Consider the following 17,849-nt stretch of genomic DNA (forward strand, 5'->3'; position numbering starts at 1 on the left):
AGTCCCATGTGGTGAAACCAAAATGCAAACCAAAATGATTTATTTCAGTTCTATTGCCCTCCTGATTGACTTATTTGGATTCCTAATTTTTTTTAATTTTTTTTTTATTTTTATTTTTTTTCCTAATTTTTTTTTAAATGCAGAATTCAAATCAAGATAGAACCTCGAGGCTGAGAAAATTCTAAAAGTGAGTGAAGATCAGTGATATGACCTATGCAGAAGAATCAAGGAAGTCTTTTTTTATTTAAAAATCCTATATGATGCTAAAATTTCAATTGCTATAGTGTTTTAGTAAAATGGTGCCAGGCAGATGATTCTTGCTCTTTTTGTTAAATGGACCATGTGAGATATTCTAGATATTAGTGGCATACAATGTGCAATATAGCATGGAGGGGAAACTACACTTGCTGTGTTTTCCTCTAGGACTTTCATGTGAGCCATTACCTGGACAGCAAGAAAAATCAGACCCAGATGGTTAGGTGAGGAGTTAGGAGGACTGCACCCACTGAGGAGTACGCACACAGACAGATGCCCTGGCTGGTGAACAGGGGTTCTTGTCCTATATGTCTCAAAACAACCAGGTGCCAGATATGGCCACAGTTTTGGGAGTTCCAAAGGGTAGTTAAAATAAGAAGGCCATGTTGGGTGCAGCAGCTGGCCTGAGAACCTAAAAGTCTAATCATTACTATAGATTTCAACTCACATACCAAAGGCTCTTTCAAAGAAAATGTTTTCCAAATTATCTTAGAGTGAGTCTTAGATGCTTTAATGTGTCTTTGTAATGTGTCCCTCTGATCTGTGATCAGCATGTAATTTTTTTTCAAAGATGATGAGTAGAGTGGTTCCCATGTCCTGGCAGTGTCATTTAATCTCTAGTAATCTTCTTTCCTTTGTTGTTCTTTTTTGGTTCTTTTGGCTACACCCTGAACTCATAAAAATAGCTTATAGTAATAACTAGGTTCATTTTATTATGTTATATGCAGACTCAGTTCTTGGACATATCCTGTTGTTTTATGAGTAAATTTAACAGCTATAGCATGAAAATGAAAATTTATATTGGTATTTATTTAAACAGAGACAATTGTTTTTTTTTAAAGATTTTATTTATTTATTCATGAGAAACAGAGAGAGAGAAAGAGAGAGAGAGAGAGAGAGAGAGAGAGAGAGAGAGAGAGAGAGAGGCAGAGAGAGAAGCAGGCTCCATGCAGGGAGCCTGATGCAGGACTTGATCCCGGGTCTCCAGGATCATGCCTTGGGCTGAAGGCAGCGCTAAACTGCTGAGCCACCTGGGCTGCCCTAAAAAGAGACAATTGTAACTCCTTTGTCATAAGTTGAAAAATGGAAAACTTTTCCTAATGAATCTAGACAATACATCAAAGAACCCTCAGGACAGATGTCTACTAGGCTTGTGGGTAGAAGTAGCAGGAATTTGGAGGCCTGACCTTGAATTGCTACTGTCTTATCTCTCCGGAAAATATAGTTTTCTACCCTCACCAATATCTGACTTTTCTTTTTGGCAAAGTAGAGGTGTGATTTTAAATAGTTTTAAGATAAGAGGCTGTGCACAGAGATTCAGAGGAAACAGTGGATTTTGCTAGTTCCTGTAAAGAAGAGAAATCATGTAACAAAATACAAAGGATTTCATAAAGGAGCAGTCTGGGTTCAGTGAGATTGTTTCCATACCCCATGGTGTCTTACAGCCTTTTGGACACCCTGATTTGAAATTGTTGAGTGTGTAAAGGAAGAACATAGCTGCAGAAATTATCTGCACAAGTCTTCATGTCACTCCCAGTTTTATGATCAAGCAGTTTATTCATATTTAATCATTGCACTTCTGCAAAATACTATTTACCTAATATTTCCAAAGTGTTTTGGGTATTCACAAACAACTGGTAGACAGCCATAGAGATGGATTTTGGATTCCTTGGATTTGGCTTAGTTTGTGATTTTCCTATTTGTTGCCTAAATTATTATGGTATGCACATTCAAAAGCCCCAACGCTTTGTCCAGTTTCCTAAGCTGACATTGTTTCAGAGCTCACTTCATAATGAATCCTTCTATATAGTTCAGGTACAAGTAAATTAATTTTACTATTAAATTGGATTAGCTCAGGTTTTCTGCATTTGCTCTTCCAAATGAAATAAATGTGAACACATGACTCCTTCACTGACCCTGACAACACAGTTTCCTAAGGACAAAAGCAAAACTATAGTAATGATAACATTAATAATTATAGGATGACTTTGTATTTAGAGCTTTTTCCAGCAAGGCATATAAAAATATTTTTATACTAACATTTTTTGGATCCAACTTCAAAGACATCCTGCCCTACATCAGGCCTGCATCATGTTTCAGAAGCATATTGTTATTCCCAAGGGTTTAACATTTTTCAAATTTACACCAGTTTTTTTCCCCCATAAGCTGTAATATTTTTTAAAAACTCAGTAAAAGAAAAGAAGAAAAGAAAGAAACAGAGAGATGAAAGAAAGGAAGGAAGGAAGGAAAGCAGAGAGAAGAAGAAAGAAAAGACAAGAAAAGGAAAGAAGAAAGAAGAAAGAAAGAAAAGAAAGAAAGGAAAGAAAGAAAGAAAGAAAGAAAGAAAAAGAGAAAGAAAGAAAAAGAGAAAGAAAGAAAAAGAAAGAAAGAGAAAGAAAGAAAGAAAGAAAGAGAAAGAAAGAAAGAAAGAAAGAAAGAAAGAAAGAAAGAAAGAAAGAAAGAAAGAAAAAGAAGAAAGAAGAAAAAGTTGATCAGTCTTAGGAATCATTGGAATAACATTTTCCATATTTTTGGAGAAAGCTGTAATTCAATATTCTTGACTAGTGCTTTTATACTGATCCATTTGTGGTTTTTGCCAATTCATTATAATCTATGTTCACCATTGTTTATGAATCTGTGTACAGAGATTGCTATGCATTCCTTATTTAACAAAACTACTAAAAATTATAGCTATTTTATTCTCAATATGTGTATTCCTCACTTTCTAGAAAAATAACTCCTATGTTTCAAGGTCTTCAGAATTAAATATGTGATAATATATGATATTATGAATATCTTGATGATCTCATTGGCCAGCATACATCAGACTTATTCCCTAACTTCCTTCCAGGCAAATGTGGCTTGCTGTCAATTACACATGTTATAATTTTATGTTTCATTGGTTTATCCACCCCAGCTCTCACTTTGCTCAATATACCTTTTTACCATCAAGTTCTATCTTCATTCTTCAGGATCATCTTGCTGGCTCTGTCTCATCTCTTTAGGCTTCTTGGGAATCCTGTGGCAGTTTTCTGCTCTCTCTCCTAGCCTGTGTGCATTTCTCCTTTCTCAGTTTTCATCCCTGGTGTGTTATCAAACACAGTGACAACAGAAATCATGATTTCTCTCCATGATCATTTTTCTTTTCCTTTACCTTAACCCTGAATAAACGGCTTTATCATTTTCTAAGGATTCATGAACTAATACATCAATCAATCATCAAATATTTATTAAATTTTATTATGAGCTCAGTGCTTTGCTGGAACTTTACAAGTATATAATAATATTTCATCTTACACCTTCTATTTACTTTTATATCTCTGGAAGCTATTTGTTATTTTTGTATGATATGATAAGTGCCTACATTTTATAGATTGAGTTCTAAAATATAGTGTATAGACTTTACCCTCAGCTCTAAGCTTTATGGCTTTCTAAATCTTCTTAGTTTTTCTTTCTATGTGTGCACTCATTGCCTTTATATCCATTGTCCTTTCTCTTTTGTTTTCTGGCCAGATGCAAGGGATCATGTTCTCTCTTTTCTACCTGAATGTGAACTTTGATCTTGGGACATTGGTCATCTTCCATCTTGAACTTCTAAAACACTTCTCTTCTAACAATGTTGTTTTAGAATTGTATTCCATGCATAATTATATGCTTCTAATTTTTCCTATTATTCTATTGCTGTCATACTTGAAGTGGAATTGCAAGAATTAGGCAGGGAATAAAATGCACATGTATGTATTAGAGAGGGAGACAGAGACAGAGTCAGAAATAGAGGAGAAGAACAAGAGTTTGGGAGACAGGAAACATAATGACACAACATGCTGATTTGGTCAGCAATTTTTTTTTATCAGAATTTTATTTTATTTTATTTTATTTTATTTTATTTTATTTTATTTTATTTTATTATTTTATTTTATTTTATTTTATTTATTTTTTATATCTTCCCAGATTTTTATTTTATATTTTCCCTTTGTTTGCAAAACAGATGAAGATGGAAAAGTATATTTCTTCATTTTGCAGTTCTTTTTTTTAATAAATTTATTTTTTATTAGTGTTCAATTTGTCAACATGTAAATAACACCTAGTGCTCATCCAGTCAAGTGCCCACCTCAGTGCCCGTCATCCAGCCACCCCCAAACCCCGCCCACCTCCCCTTCCACCACCTCTAGTTGGTTTCCCAGAGTTAGGAGTCTTTCATGTTCTGTCTCCCTTTCTGATATTTCCCACTTATTTTTTCTCCTTTCTCCTTTATTCCCTTTCACTATTTTTATATTCCCCAATGAATGAGACCATATAATGTTTGTCCTTCTCCAATTGACTCATTTCACTCAGCATAATACCCTCTTGTTCCATCCACGGCAAAGCAAATGGTGGGTATTTGCCATTCCTAATGGCTGAGTAATATTCCATTGTATACATAGACCACATCTTCTTTATCCATTCATCTTTCGATGGACATTGAGGCTCCTTCCACAGTTTGGCTATTGTGGACATTGCTGCTATAGACATCAGGGTGCAGGTATCCCAGCGTTTCATTGCATCTGTATCTTTGGGGTAAATCCCCAGCAGTGCAATGGCTGGGTCTATGGCAGATCTATTTTTAACTCCTTGAGGAACCTCCACACAGTTTTCCAGAGTGGCTGCACCAGTTCACATTCCCACCAACAGTGCAAGAGGGTTTCTCTTTCTCCACATCCTCTCCAACATTTGTGGTTTCCTGCCTTGTTAATTTTCACCATTCTCACTGGTGTGAGGTGGTATCTCATTGTGGTTTTGATTTGTATTTCCCTGATGGCAAGGGAGGCAGAGCATTTTCTCATGTGCTTGTTGGCCTTGTCTATGTCTTCCTCTGTGAGATTTCTGTTCATGTCTTTTGCCCATTTCATGATTGGATTGTTTGTTTCTTTGATGTTGAGTTTAATAAGTTCTTTATAGATCTTGGATACTAGCCATTTATCTGATACGTCATTTGCAAATATCTTCTCCCATTCTGTAGGTTGCCTTTTAGTTTTGTTGACTGTATCCTTTGCTGTGCAAAAGCTTCTTATCTTGATGAAGTCGCAATAGTTCATTTTTGCTTTTGTTTCTCTTGCCTTTGTGGATGTATCTCGCAAGAAGTTACTGTGGCCGAGTTCAAAAAACTGTTGCCTGTGTTCTCCTCTAGGATTTTGATGGAATCTTGTCTCACATTTAGATCTTTCATCCATTTTGAGTTTATCTTTGTGTATGGTGAAAGAGAGTGGTCTAGTTTCATTCTTCTGCATGTGGATGTCCAATTTTCTCAGCACCATTTATTAAAGAGACTGTCTTTCTTCCAATGGATAGTCTTTCCTCCTTTATCGAATATTAGTTGACCATAAAGTTCAGGGTCCACTTCTGGGTTCTCTATTCTGTTCCATTGATCTATGTGTCTGTTTTTGTGCCAGTAACACATGGTCTTGATGACCACAGCTCTGTAGTACAACCTGAAATCAAGTGTAGAAAGTGCTAGATTGAAGTCACCAAGTATAAGTGTATTATTATCTATGTATGTCTTAAATTTGGTTATTAATTGATTGATATATTTGGCAGCTCCCACATTCAGGGCATATATATTGATGATCGTTAAATCCTCTTGTTGGATAGATCTTTTAAGTATGATATAGTATCCCTCTTCATCTCTCACTACAGTCTTTGGGATAAATTTTAGTTTATCTGATATAAGGATGGCTACCCCTGCTTTCTTTTGAGGACCATTTGGATGGTAAATGGTTCTCCAGCCTTTTATTTTCAGGTTGAAGGTGTCCTTCTGTCTAAAATGAGTCTCTTGTAGACAGCAAATAGATGGGTACTGCTTTTTGATCCAGTCTGAAACCCTGCGCCTTTTCATGGGGTCATTAAGCCCATTCACATTCAGAGATACTATTGAAAGATATGAGTTTAGTGTCATCATGATACCTATTAAGTCCCTGTTTTTGTGGATTGTTCCATTGGACTTCCTCTTAAAGAGGAATTTTAAGAGTCCCCCTTAAAATTTCTTGCAGAGCTGGTTTGGTGGCCACATATTCTTTCAGTTCCTGCCTGTCTTGGAAGCTCTTTATCTCTCCTTCTATTCTTAATGAGAGCCTTGCTGGATAAAGTATTCTTGGCTGCATGTTCTTCCCATTTAGGACCCTGAATATATCCTGCCAGCCCTTTCTGGCCTGACATGTCTCTGTGGAGAGGTCTGCTGTTAATCTGATATTTCTACCCATATAAATTAGGGATCTCTTGTCTCTTGCTGCTTTAAGCATCTTCTCTTTATCTTTGGAATTTGGAAGCTTCACTATTAAATGTCGAGATGTTAAATGGTTTTTATTGATTTTAGCGGGGGGTGTCTCTCTATTTCCTGGATCTGAATGCCTGTTTCCCTTCCCAGATTAGGAAAGTTTTCAGCTAGGATTTGTTCAAATACATATTCTGGCCCTCTGTCCCTTTTGGCACCCTCAGGAATCCCAATTAAACATGGATTTTTCTTCCTCAGGCTGTCATTTATTTCCCTTAATCTATCCTCATGATCTCTTAATTGTTTGTATCTTTTTTCCTCAGTTTCCCTCTTTGCCATCAACTTGTCTTCTATGTCATTCACTCGTTCTTCCACCTCGTTAACCCTCATTGTTAGGACCTCTAGTTTGGATTGCATCTCATTTAATTGATTTTTAATTTCTGCCTGATTTGGATCTAAATTCTGCAGTCATGAAGTCTCTTGAGTCCTTTATGCTTTTTTCTAGAGCCACTAGTAGCTTTGTAATAGTGCTTCTGAATTGGCTTTCTGACATCGAATTGTAATCCAAATTTTGTTAACTCTGTGGGAGAGAGGACTGTTTCTGATTCTTTCTTTTGAGGTTTTCCTTCTAGTCATTTTGCTCAGTGCAGAGTGGCCAAAAACAAGTTATATTGGGAAAAGGAGAGAAAGAGAGAAGAGAAAGAAGACAAGAAAACACAAAAAAGAAAAAAGAAAAAGAAAAGAAGAAAAAGAGAAAAAAAGAAAAAAAGAGAAGAAAAGAAAAAAAGGGGGGGGGGAAGCCAACAGAAATGAAAAACAAAAAACAAGGGGGAATATCCTCTGATTATGTATACTGTAAGTCCATTGACTTCCCCTGGAACTTTCCAGTGCTGCTTGGTCAATAATTAGTTTTTCCCCTGTCCATCTACCTGGTCTTCTGGGGGAGGGGCCTGCTCTGCTGATTTTGGGTGTCAGCACTTGGGGGAGCTGCTCAGCCCCCTGCCTGGTGCAGGGCTCAGTGAAAGATGTTTAAGCTGTTTATCCGGTGAAGCCACCGTGAGGCTCAGTGGGGGTTGTTTACCCCGTGAGGCCCCAGGAGGAACAACAGTGGCGGCGGCCAGCTCTGGAGCCCTGGAGTCAGCTCCCGCAGTAACTACAGAGCTCTCCGTCTGCAGGGCTTGGAGGCTCCGGGGGCGGGGCCGCTGATCTGCTCAGCTCAGGGCAGGAGTGTCCTTGCGGTCCTGGGCCCTCCTGGCCTCTGCCTGTCCCGGGGGGGAGGCCGGATCGTGGGCTGTGTCCCGGGGCCCTGTGCTCCGGGGACCTGCGCTGTTGGAATCGCGCTCCCGGTGGCGCAGCCGCCTCTCCGCTCGAGCCCCTTCGAGCTACTCTCGGGTCCAGCCGGGCGTGCTGCAGCCCTTTAGGGAGCTCCGTCAGGAGTGTGGGGCGCTCTCCCCGGGGCACAGGTGCTCTGTTAGTGCACCAGGGAGCCTGAGGGCATCCCCGCCCTCCTGGGTCCTGCTCTAACTCCCTGCAGGCGCCTTTCCGCCCGGGAAGGTTGGTGAAGCTCCTGCTTCTCCGGGACGGGGTTCTCCTGTCCTGGGGACACTCGCGGCGGCCTTAGCCCAGCTCGCGGGCCCCTCCCCCTTGGATGCCTTTTGTTTATTTCTTTTTCCCCCGTCTTCCTACCTGATAGAAGCCCGAACTCTTCTCACTGTAGCATTCCAGCTGTTCTCTCTTTAAATATCAGGCTGAATTCGTAGATTTTCAGGATTATTTGAAGGTTATCTAGGTAATTTGGTGGGGACAGGTGACTTGGGGACCCTACTCTTCCACCATCTCACCCTGCCCTCTGATTTGGTCATTATTAAGTGTTCCTTTTACACTCAAGATATGTGTAACTGTATTTTCATCAATATTTTTGCATTTATGCATTACTTAATTCAACAATTATTTATTAAGACCATGTTATATGTTAGGAATTTTATGGAATGCCTTAGGATGAACATATAAATCCTAACACTATGTAGTAATAGGGACCAACTTCATCCATGTGAAAAAGAAGTTTTCAATAAGCTATCAAGCCATGAAAGATTTGAAGGAAACTTAAATGCATATTACTAAGAGAAGGAAGTCAATCTGAAAAGTCTTCACACTGCATGGTTACAACTATATAGCATTCTGGTAAAGGCAAAACTGTGGACACAGTGAAAAGACTAGTGATTGCCCGAAGTTGAGGGTGAAGAGAGAGATGAGTAAGTGGAGCACTGAAGATCTTTAGAGCAGTGAAACTACTGTGTATGATACTTTGAGGACAGACACATGTCATTTTAACATTTGTCCAAACCCATAGAATATACAAGACCAAAAGTTAACACTAATGTAAACTATGGACTTTGGGTGATTATGATGTGTCAGTGTAGGTTCATGAGTTATAACAAAGGTACCACTATGGTGGGGGATGTTGATAGTGGAGGAGGCTGTGCATGTATATATGGGATCAGGGGATATATATGGAAAATCTCTTATGTTCCCTTCACTTTTATGAGCTTAAAGCTTCTCTAAAAATAAGATTCTAAAATAAATAAATAAATAAATAAAAATAAAAAATAATAAATAATAAAAATAAGATTCTTCATAATAAAAATTTCCAAAGGAATATTTTAAACCTTCATATATATATAATATATATATATATCATAAAATTTACCATTATAACCATTTTTAGTGTAAAAATCAGAAGCACTAACTACATTTCCAATATATGCACACATCACTATTATATATTTCCAAAATTTTTCACCATCTTGAACATTTCTGTACATATAAGAAATTTCTTTTTCTCTCTTTTTATAATAATTTATTTTTAAGTAATTTCTATACCCAACATGGGTCTCAAACCCACAACTTTGAGATCAATAGTCAGATGCTCCATTTACTGAGCCAATCAGGCACCCTCCACATTAATCAATTTCTTTTCTTTCTTTTTTTTTAAACTAATAATCTATTTTCTTCATACAATATTCACCTGATTTCTTATAGTTCTTTATGTATTCTATTGGCTCTTTCAGTATATTTAAGACAGCTAGCTAAAAAACTTGACTGTTTCTGATATCTGGGCTTCCTCAGAGGCAGTTTCTGTTCATTTGTTTAAGTAATATATAGGAACAATTAGATTTATTCCTTTGAATGGTTCATATTTTCTTGTTTGTCTTCCTCATGACTATTTTGTTAAAAACTGGACTTTTGAATATTATAATGTGCTAACTCTGTAAGTCAGACTTTTCCTCCTTCCTTTGGTTTTGTTGTATTTTTTATCCTTTACAATCATGATAGTCCATTTGTTCAGTGACTTTTCCAAACTATTTTTCAAAGACCATGTTCCTTGTCACGTGTGATCTCTGAAGTCTGTTTTTTTAGCTTGCTTTGACAAAGATTTCCTTAAACACTTTTTAGTGAGGGAGAGGGAGGGAAAAAGAGAGAGAGAAACTAAAAAAGCACATACACAAGAAAATTAAAAACATATTTCACAACCTTTTCAGAATCTGTCCTTGGACACTCCTTCAACACTTAGTAGATTGCAGAGCATAGGGATCAACCTAATCTGAAAGCTTGGGGTCTTCTCAGGGCTTCTCTGAGCATGTGCATGGCTTTCTAAATTCTCTTTTACACAGGAGTGCATTTTCAATGCTCAATTTACCAGAGAAGTTCCCCCAGCTGCTCCTCAGGACTTTAAGTGGTTATTTTAGGTCTCAATCATAATCTTTTGCTCTAAGCATCTGTGGATTGTCAGTCTGCCTTCAATGTTTTTGAGCAATGCCCCTAGCTTCTCCAGCCTCAGTGAATTCCAGGTTTAGTGATACAGAGATGAGCATCTTGTGTCCATCCTTTAGGTAGTCCCTAGATAGATTAGAACAGATGTGTACAATGATTTACTAATAAGATCTTTTCTGCTGTTTCCAGAACCAAGGACCAGGGTGCTACATACACTGGGAATATGGGCACCTTTTTCATGACTGCCACCTAGCCAAGAATGAGAGCAGGGCAAAGGCAAGCAAAAATGTCACTAAACTGACCTACCATTTTAAGTTATCTTTTTCTTGGTTGCTGCAAACCATTGACAGTTTTTCTAGAATTCTGAGAAAGTTAGTTCTGACCATTTTTTTCTTTCTTTCTCTCCTTTCTTCCTCTTTCTTTCTTTCTTTCTTTCTTTCTTTCTTTCTTTCTTTCTTCTTTCTTTTCTTCTTTCTTTCTTTCTTTCTTTCTTTCTTTCTTTCTTTCTTTCTTTCTTTCTTTTCTTTCTCTTTCTTTCATGTTTTGTGGATACAGAGGCTTGGAGGTACCTACTTTGCCAATTTGCTGACATCATTTCTCTATATTTTGGATTACATGCAGTTTCTGTATATAAAAAATCCATTGATGTTAGCAGAGCAAGTTTGCCATAGAGAAATGATTTATTAAGAATGTATTTTGTGATTGCAAAAACTTTAAAGGGATTTTTATATGTGAAGGGAAGTCAAGTAAATCAAAATAAACTGTAATGTGATGAAACCCAAGAGAGCAACCCTGTGTTGCCCTATTTATCCTGGTGGGTATAGCAGAGAAAGAAGCAGAAGAAACTGAAATAGCTCCTGGAACTGCAATGTCTCATGAAGGGATGCAGATAGCTATGACAAAAACAAACAAATTCTGTATTACTCATCATAGCTACCATCATCATATTCTTAAAATGTGCCATCACCTATCCTATAAAGCCCTGTGTTAAGTGCTGGTGATATAGAGCTGAAAATGACAAATTCCAACTCTTGAATTGTTTCAGTCTATATTAGAAAACAATGAATGTATCAGGAGTGCCCACTACTGATTGTACGTTAGAGTCATCTGTCATATTTCTAACAACACTAAAATACAGACACTATGCCTAGAAAATTAGATTGTGTTGATTTGAATGTTAAGGCGGGCAAAAGTGTTGTGACAAGTAGGCCCCCAACTTTTGTGGTTTAATAAAATACAGTATTTCTTCCTCATATAACAGCCCAAAGTTCTAGATCATCTCCTGGGTCTCTACATAGAAACTCATGGAAACAAGTTCCTTCTCTCATGTGGCTACACCACCTCCTAGAACAGTGATGTCCAAGAGGATTTTCCACAGTGGTGGGAATATTCTACATTCATGCTCTCCAATATGATAGTCACTCGCCTATCCACTTTGGTGCTTGAAGTATGGCTAGTGTGACTGAGGAACCAACTTTTAAATTTGATTTAAATTTAGCTTACTTAAATTCAGATGGCTACATGTAGCTAGTAGATACTTTTTTGAAAAGCATGGACCTAAGCCCCTTTAATTACCTGCATGGTTAAAGCTAGATTTCCATGTCCAGCTTCTGTTTAGCCAAAGAAAAATTGCTCTGAGGAGACATAATGCATGAGCGGACCGAGGTAACACATACCACATCTGCTCATATTCTAGTAAATAACTGTACTTACCTCATTGCAAAGAAGGCTGAGCAGTATAATCTTTGGTTGTTCAGCAATATCCTGACTATACTACTATGGAGAAGAGCAGGACAGATCTTGGTGTGCAACTAGTAGGTTCTGTTAAAACTGCTATAAGTTCAATGATTCCATATATTTTTTAAAGCTTCCACAATGATTATAATGTTCAGTCATAATTGGCAACCAATGGTCCACATAAAAGTATCTAAAGATATCTTTTCTTTAGCTGAATTCTTTCTATTAGACACATCCATATGGAGAGGCTAAGAAACATACTTAAGTTTTCATATCAAGTGTATACTTTATAAATGTTGCACATGTTATAGAACACAAAACTCATGTTGTCAAATCAAACTCACATAAATCAAAGCCCTTACCCACTAATAACGTTCAGAATTTAGGTAAATGTAAAGCAAAGATGAAATATGGATAGTCTGAGATTCCTAGAGCATCTCCTACTACTGTTTTTGTTTATCTTGTTTTTTTTTTTTTGCAGAATTATACTATGTTCTGGCTAGGATTAACACATATGATCTCTAAGAGGTGTGTGCTTTCATATCACTTACACATAAGAGATGTTTAAGTTATGAAATACTTTTAGATAGCTGTATAGTTACAGTTAACTTTAGATATATTCTGAGTTACATTTTCTAGGGAGCTATGTTTCATAAATGCATACAGTTCATTACTATTAGCTATTGTACATAACGAAGTGCATCCTCATGCACATCCCATAGATAAGGACTCTCCTACTAGTGAAAACTGTTAATTAGTCATTAGCTTTATCCTAGATATGACAAATTCACCCCCTCCAAAAAAAAAAAAGAAAGAATGAGTCAGTGACATTTAGTTCTTTTATGCATCTAAAGGTTTTGCATGCTCTAATTCTGCAATCCATTCAAAACATGGATTGAACCCTTCCCACATGCCAGATGTAGTGTTTAAGGCATCTGATAGCTTGAATTCAAAGCCCAAGGACTCCACGCTAGGTATAAGGGTTTGGACAAAGTCAATCTCTCTAAGCCTTAGTTTATTACTTGTTATATTGAGATGATAACACCTACCTCATAAGGTGGTCGTAAGGAATTGCACTAATATAAGCCACATAATGAACTTCTAGCAACTATCCAATGAGTTTTAGTGATTCTTTACCATTGTTATTGTTAGTGATTGTAATTCCTCAAAGATGGACAGCTTGTTCTCCTATTTCTCTATTAGACGTTAATATATCTAAAGAAAAGAAATAATATATTGTGTAGATATTGTATTATGTGAAAATTTCCTTCACATATTTTGACCTCTCCACCCTTTTTTACTTTATTTATGCCCCAATTAATTAAAAAAAAACCCACATGAATCTAGTCTTATCTAAATATTGAGAAGACAAACCTCCCAAACTCTAAGTTCTGGGAATGTCTATAACTAAGATATGAATTTTTCTGTAAGTGACACATGGTCATAACTGGGGAGACTGACATTATATGATAATCATGCTACAGAATGGTAATGCTATATTTAAGATGTGTGCAAAGGAGTGTGGGTGGATATGGCTGAGAAGAAAGAATTGCTTTTCTGGATTGCATCATTTCACATAGGAAATGCCATTTGTGTAGAATCCAGATTGCTGAATACTCTTGCCAGGCAGAGAAATGGGAAAGACCTTTGAATTCCTATAATGCTCAGCAGAGTAACATGCCCTGCTTATAGTATGTGTTAAAATTGCCTCTTGATAATTAGGGAAGGGATTAGAACATTTCATATATAACAAGCTCTTTAACAATCTAGGTTGTTACATGTGATTCCTAGTCAAACTCCCAGGGAGGAAAATAAAAAACCTCTGTTGACACTATCAAAGCTCTATTTTGGCACTTTTTTTTAAATGGCTTTCTCCTTTATTAAACATTAAAGCACAAATGGATGGTCCCTGTGGGGAGGACGACAGGGCCCCAGAGCAGGAGGAGGGGACACTCGGGGGAGGGTCACACAGCAGAGACCCATCTTCACAGAAAGGGCTCAATATTGATTTCCAGGGAGGAGCAGAGCATGGTCAGCTCAAATTTGGTGATGACATCAGGATGAAGGACCCCAAGCTTCCCGATGCTCTGACCCCTGGCTAAGATCTCCGTGCATCTCCCGTGGAAGAAAGCAGAGCCTTCTGATTCTTTGATCACATATCAGCCCTTCTTTTCACCAGGAGGTACATTAAGCAACTGCTTAATTCTGTCCAGTAGCCCATGAATTATCTCAACCCAGGATTCTTGTAATAAACAGCACAGAGATGCCTGTAGTTTCTTCCACCTACATCTCTGCTAGAATCTTTGACTACGATGTCAGAGATTTCAAACAGTTTCAGAGGAAGGGGCATCTTCCGATTTGCAGGGCTGGTCTTTAGGAGGCCAGGAAGAAGGGTAGTGCATGCCACCTGAACTTCAGCCATTTTAGGATTACTAACGTGGACTGTCTTTGTTGCAGAGATGTCCAAACCAAGTTTATCAGCAATATCTTCTTGGGAGCACAGAGCAAAGGTCAGCGCTTCCGTGAATCCAGCAGCTGCCATGTCCTGTCTTAAGAGTTCTGTGAGTTTATTAAGAGGAAATTGATTAGCTATGGTGTAGGTTTTCGGGAGAGTCATCTGAATGTTGTTCTAACCATAAGCAATAGCTGCATCTTCTACGATATCACAGGCATGGATAATGTCAGCTCTGGCTGGAGGGATTTCAATCTCAATCTGATTCCCATTGCTCATTACTTTTGACTTTACATCCTGGTTAGAAGCTTGGCAATATTTTCTGGAATTTCTCTGATTCCAACTTTTTTGTTAATTAGATCAGCTCTCACTATTTCCTTTTAGTAAGCCAGTTCTGGAAAGGTATAGGATTTTCCATTAGGAAAAACTACTTCAGCTGCTTCAACCATAAACTGATTCTCACAATATTCACTGAATATGGTGACAATAACATCAAGGACTATTTTTGCCTTAGTGAAGTCAGTTCCTGTGCATTCAGTAAATACATTTCTAGTATTTACGGTTATTTTGGAATGATTTCCATTGATGATTGGAGGCATTGAAAGGACAACACCATTGCTATTCATAGATAACTGGGTATAGGGGTTTCTTTTCCATGATATGTAAATAATGTTTAAGGTGGTTGTCAGTCTTGTATATGTTCATCATTTCACAGGCTGTATACTCCTTGGTCTTATTTAGAGACTTGAATTTGATATCTGAAGGTCGCTTTGCAGTATGTGTAAAAGGGCCTGACAAAGAGTCCATATCATGGGTACCAATAGCAACCAAGGCTCTTTTCCTGCAAATATTCTGATGTAATTTCTCCTGAAGTTCAATGAAGCTGTCGTATCGATCTTTAGTGAACTTTATATTTCGGGGAACTGCTGCCACAGCATAAGGACGTATTTTAGCTGTCTCTTCTGTGATTATCAATTTCTGGATTTCTCCATTAGGTGTTACCCGTTTGTACACTGGAGCCTTTATCCTTTCTTTGAAGACTTGAAGTCCTCGAACCAATCCTTCCGAACACAGGAGATCATATCTATTAGCAGGGACATCAATTTTGTAAAGAACAACATCAGAGGCTCCCTCTGCCTTTTCATTACCTTGTTCTTTACTTATAATTTCTTTCTCAGAAGTAATTTCATCAAGTTCCAGACCAAATTCAAAACATAGTTCATCAAATTCTTCGTTGGTGTAGTTCCGGCCCAGGGCTTGGAAGAGCAGATCCCGCTTCACGCTGACAGTCGGCAGGGTGAGTCAGGCCCCACTGCCTATCTTGGCACTTTTGAATATCTCTCAGTAATTTCCCAATGTGTCTGCCTCAGTGTGGATGCCGAAAGAATGTCATCTCTCAGCTCAATGAATACACTGCTAGCTAGAGCAGAAGACACCTAGTTTACACGTCCAGACTAGCAACAATGAATAACAAATGGTAAGCAGAGTTTGGGCATCAAATAGAATGATATTAAAGGTTCTGACTTAGACTACTTATTTTTCACGAGCCAAATAACTCAATAGAGTTGAGTGATGGTTTTTAAAACCCCGTCAAAGTGACAGCTTAGTTAGGGTGTGCCGCAGAAAACAACTCAATAAAACTATGAAAACTGATTGTTTACACAACTTGAGTGTTTTTCTTTTCATTTTCCCTCCCTACTAAAACAAAACCCAAGAAAGGGCATTAGCAATTTTTATTTTCTAAGAGCATCTCTTCTTGGCAAAGTACAAATTACACCTCCACCTCCTAGTTTTTGTTGTATTGAGAGTCCTGTGTTGTTATCTATTAAGATTTTGTTTTCCTACTCCAGCGATTTAATGTGTCATCTCAACCACCATCTTAGCAGTTTTCTATTATGCATCAACACATGCAAATGCACACACAGACACACACAGAGCTTATGTATATTATATGTATTATACATACACATATACAGTATATGTAATATATAATTACTCTATCTGTATTTTTATAAGACATTCTTATACCTCAGTCTTTGGCTAATAAATAGCTTATTCATTTCTCCTTAAGAACTATCCAAAGTTGAATTCTTATTTGGCTTTATAAATGAAATCACCTGACTGCTACTTATGATAAATTCCATCAAAGTTAATGTGAGAATCTGAGAATTTCTTCCCAATTGACTCACAAGTAGTTTGGGTGCTAATACTGCTTTTCCCCTGACTTTACTACTCACCTCCCATCAAGATCATCGGCTCAGGAATCAGACTGCCTGAGTTCAATTCCTGACTCTCTCACTTACCAGCTTTAGGACTTATAGGCAATTTTCTTAGCCATTTTATGTCTATTTTCTATAAAACAGAGACAACCATTATAGAGTTTTGTAGGGATTAAAATGAATTATTGAGTATATAATATGTAACATAGACCCTGGTGCTTAGTAAGCACTCAATTAATGTTTGTTGCTTGGTTATTATTATCATTAGGCTTCTAAGTTCTCTACCATAATTTAGGGAGTGGGTATAGAATATCATAATCCAATAAGTCCACTACTTATGGTATTGTTTTCAAAGCCAGTAAACAAATGGTCAATTATAAGCTTTTAAACTTGTATCATTAAAGTCCTGTGTGATGGTTAATTTTATGTGTCAAGTTGGTATGGCTATGGTGTCAAGTTTGGTCAAACATCAGTATAGATATTCTGTGAAGACATTTTTTGGATATGATTAATGTCTAAATCAATAGCCTTTGAGTGAAACAGACTACCCTCCATAATGTGAGTTGCCTCATTTAATCAGTTCAGGGCCTTAAGCAAAGAATGAGATTTCACAAAGAAGAAACAATTCTGTCTCCAGACTGCAACCCTGCCTGTTTCCAGTATGGTTGACCTGTCCTGTGCACTTCACTATTAAGATTGCAATATCAACTCTTACCTTAATTTACAGCCTGGTAACTAGCCCTACAGATTTCAGACTTACCAGTCCCAATAATCATCTGATCCAATTCCTTAAAATAAATCTCTTTAAAAAAAGAAAGTAAAATAAAATCTTTGTTGTTTTTCTAAAGAACCCTTACTAATACAGATTTTACTGAGAATTAGTCTAGAAGTAAAGAATCTTGAGGAAGTGTTCTCTGAATTAGTTCTTGTGCTTCTGGAATTGGTTTTTAAAATCTGATTACATTTGATAACACTAATGTTAACACTAATTTGATTTGATAAACTAATGACTTTATTTCCAGTAGTAAAGAGAACACTGATAGTCTGCAGCATGGTGTGGAAGTAGATATATACAAGGTATCACCACTGGATACTCTTAATTAAATGTTTGCAAGAATCAAGGTTCTGAGTGACCATGCACTTAACATGAAGATTTTGGTCAAACTAA

The 17,849-nt window shown here is 37.3% G+C and overlaps 1 pseudogene; it reads right to left on the minus strand.

Annotated features, from left to right (window-relative positions):
* Positions 1-13,995: 13,995 nt before the first annotated feature.
* On the minus strand, positions 13,996-15,764 carry LOC121491739 (annotated as a pseudogene).
* Positions 15,765-17,849: the final 2,085 nt, after the last annotated feature.

The sequence above is a fragment of the Vulpes lagopus genome, chromosome 5, assembly GCF_018345385.1.
Source record: "Vulpes lagopus strain Blue_001 chromosome 5, ASM1834538v1, whole genome shotgun sequence".
In the NCBI taxonomy this organism is placed as follows: Eukaryota; Metazoa; Chordata; class Mammalia; order Carnivora; family Canidae; genus Vulpes; species Vulpes lagopus.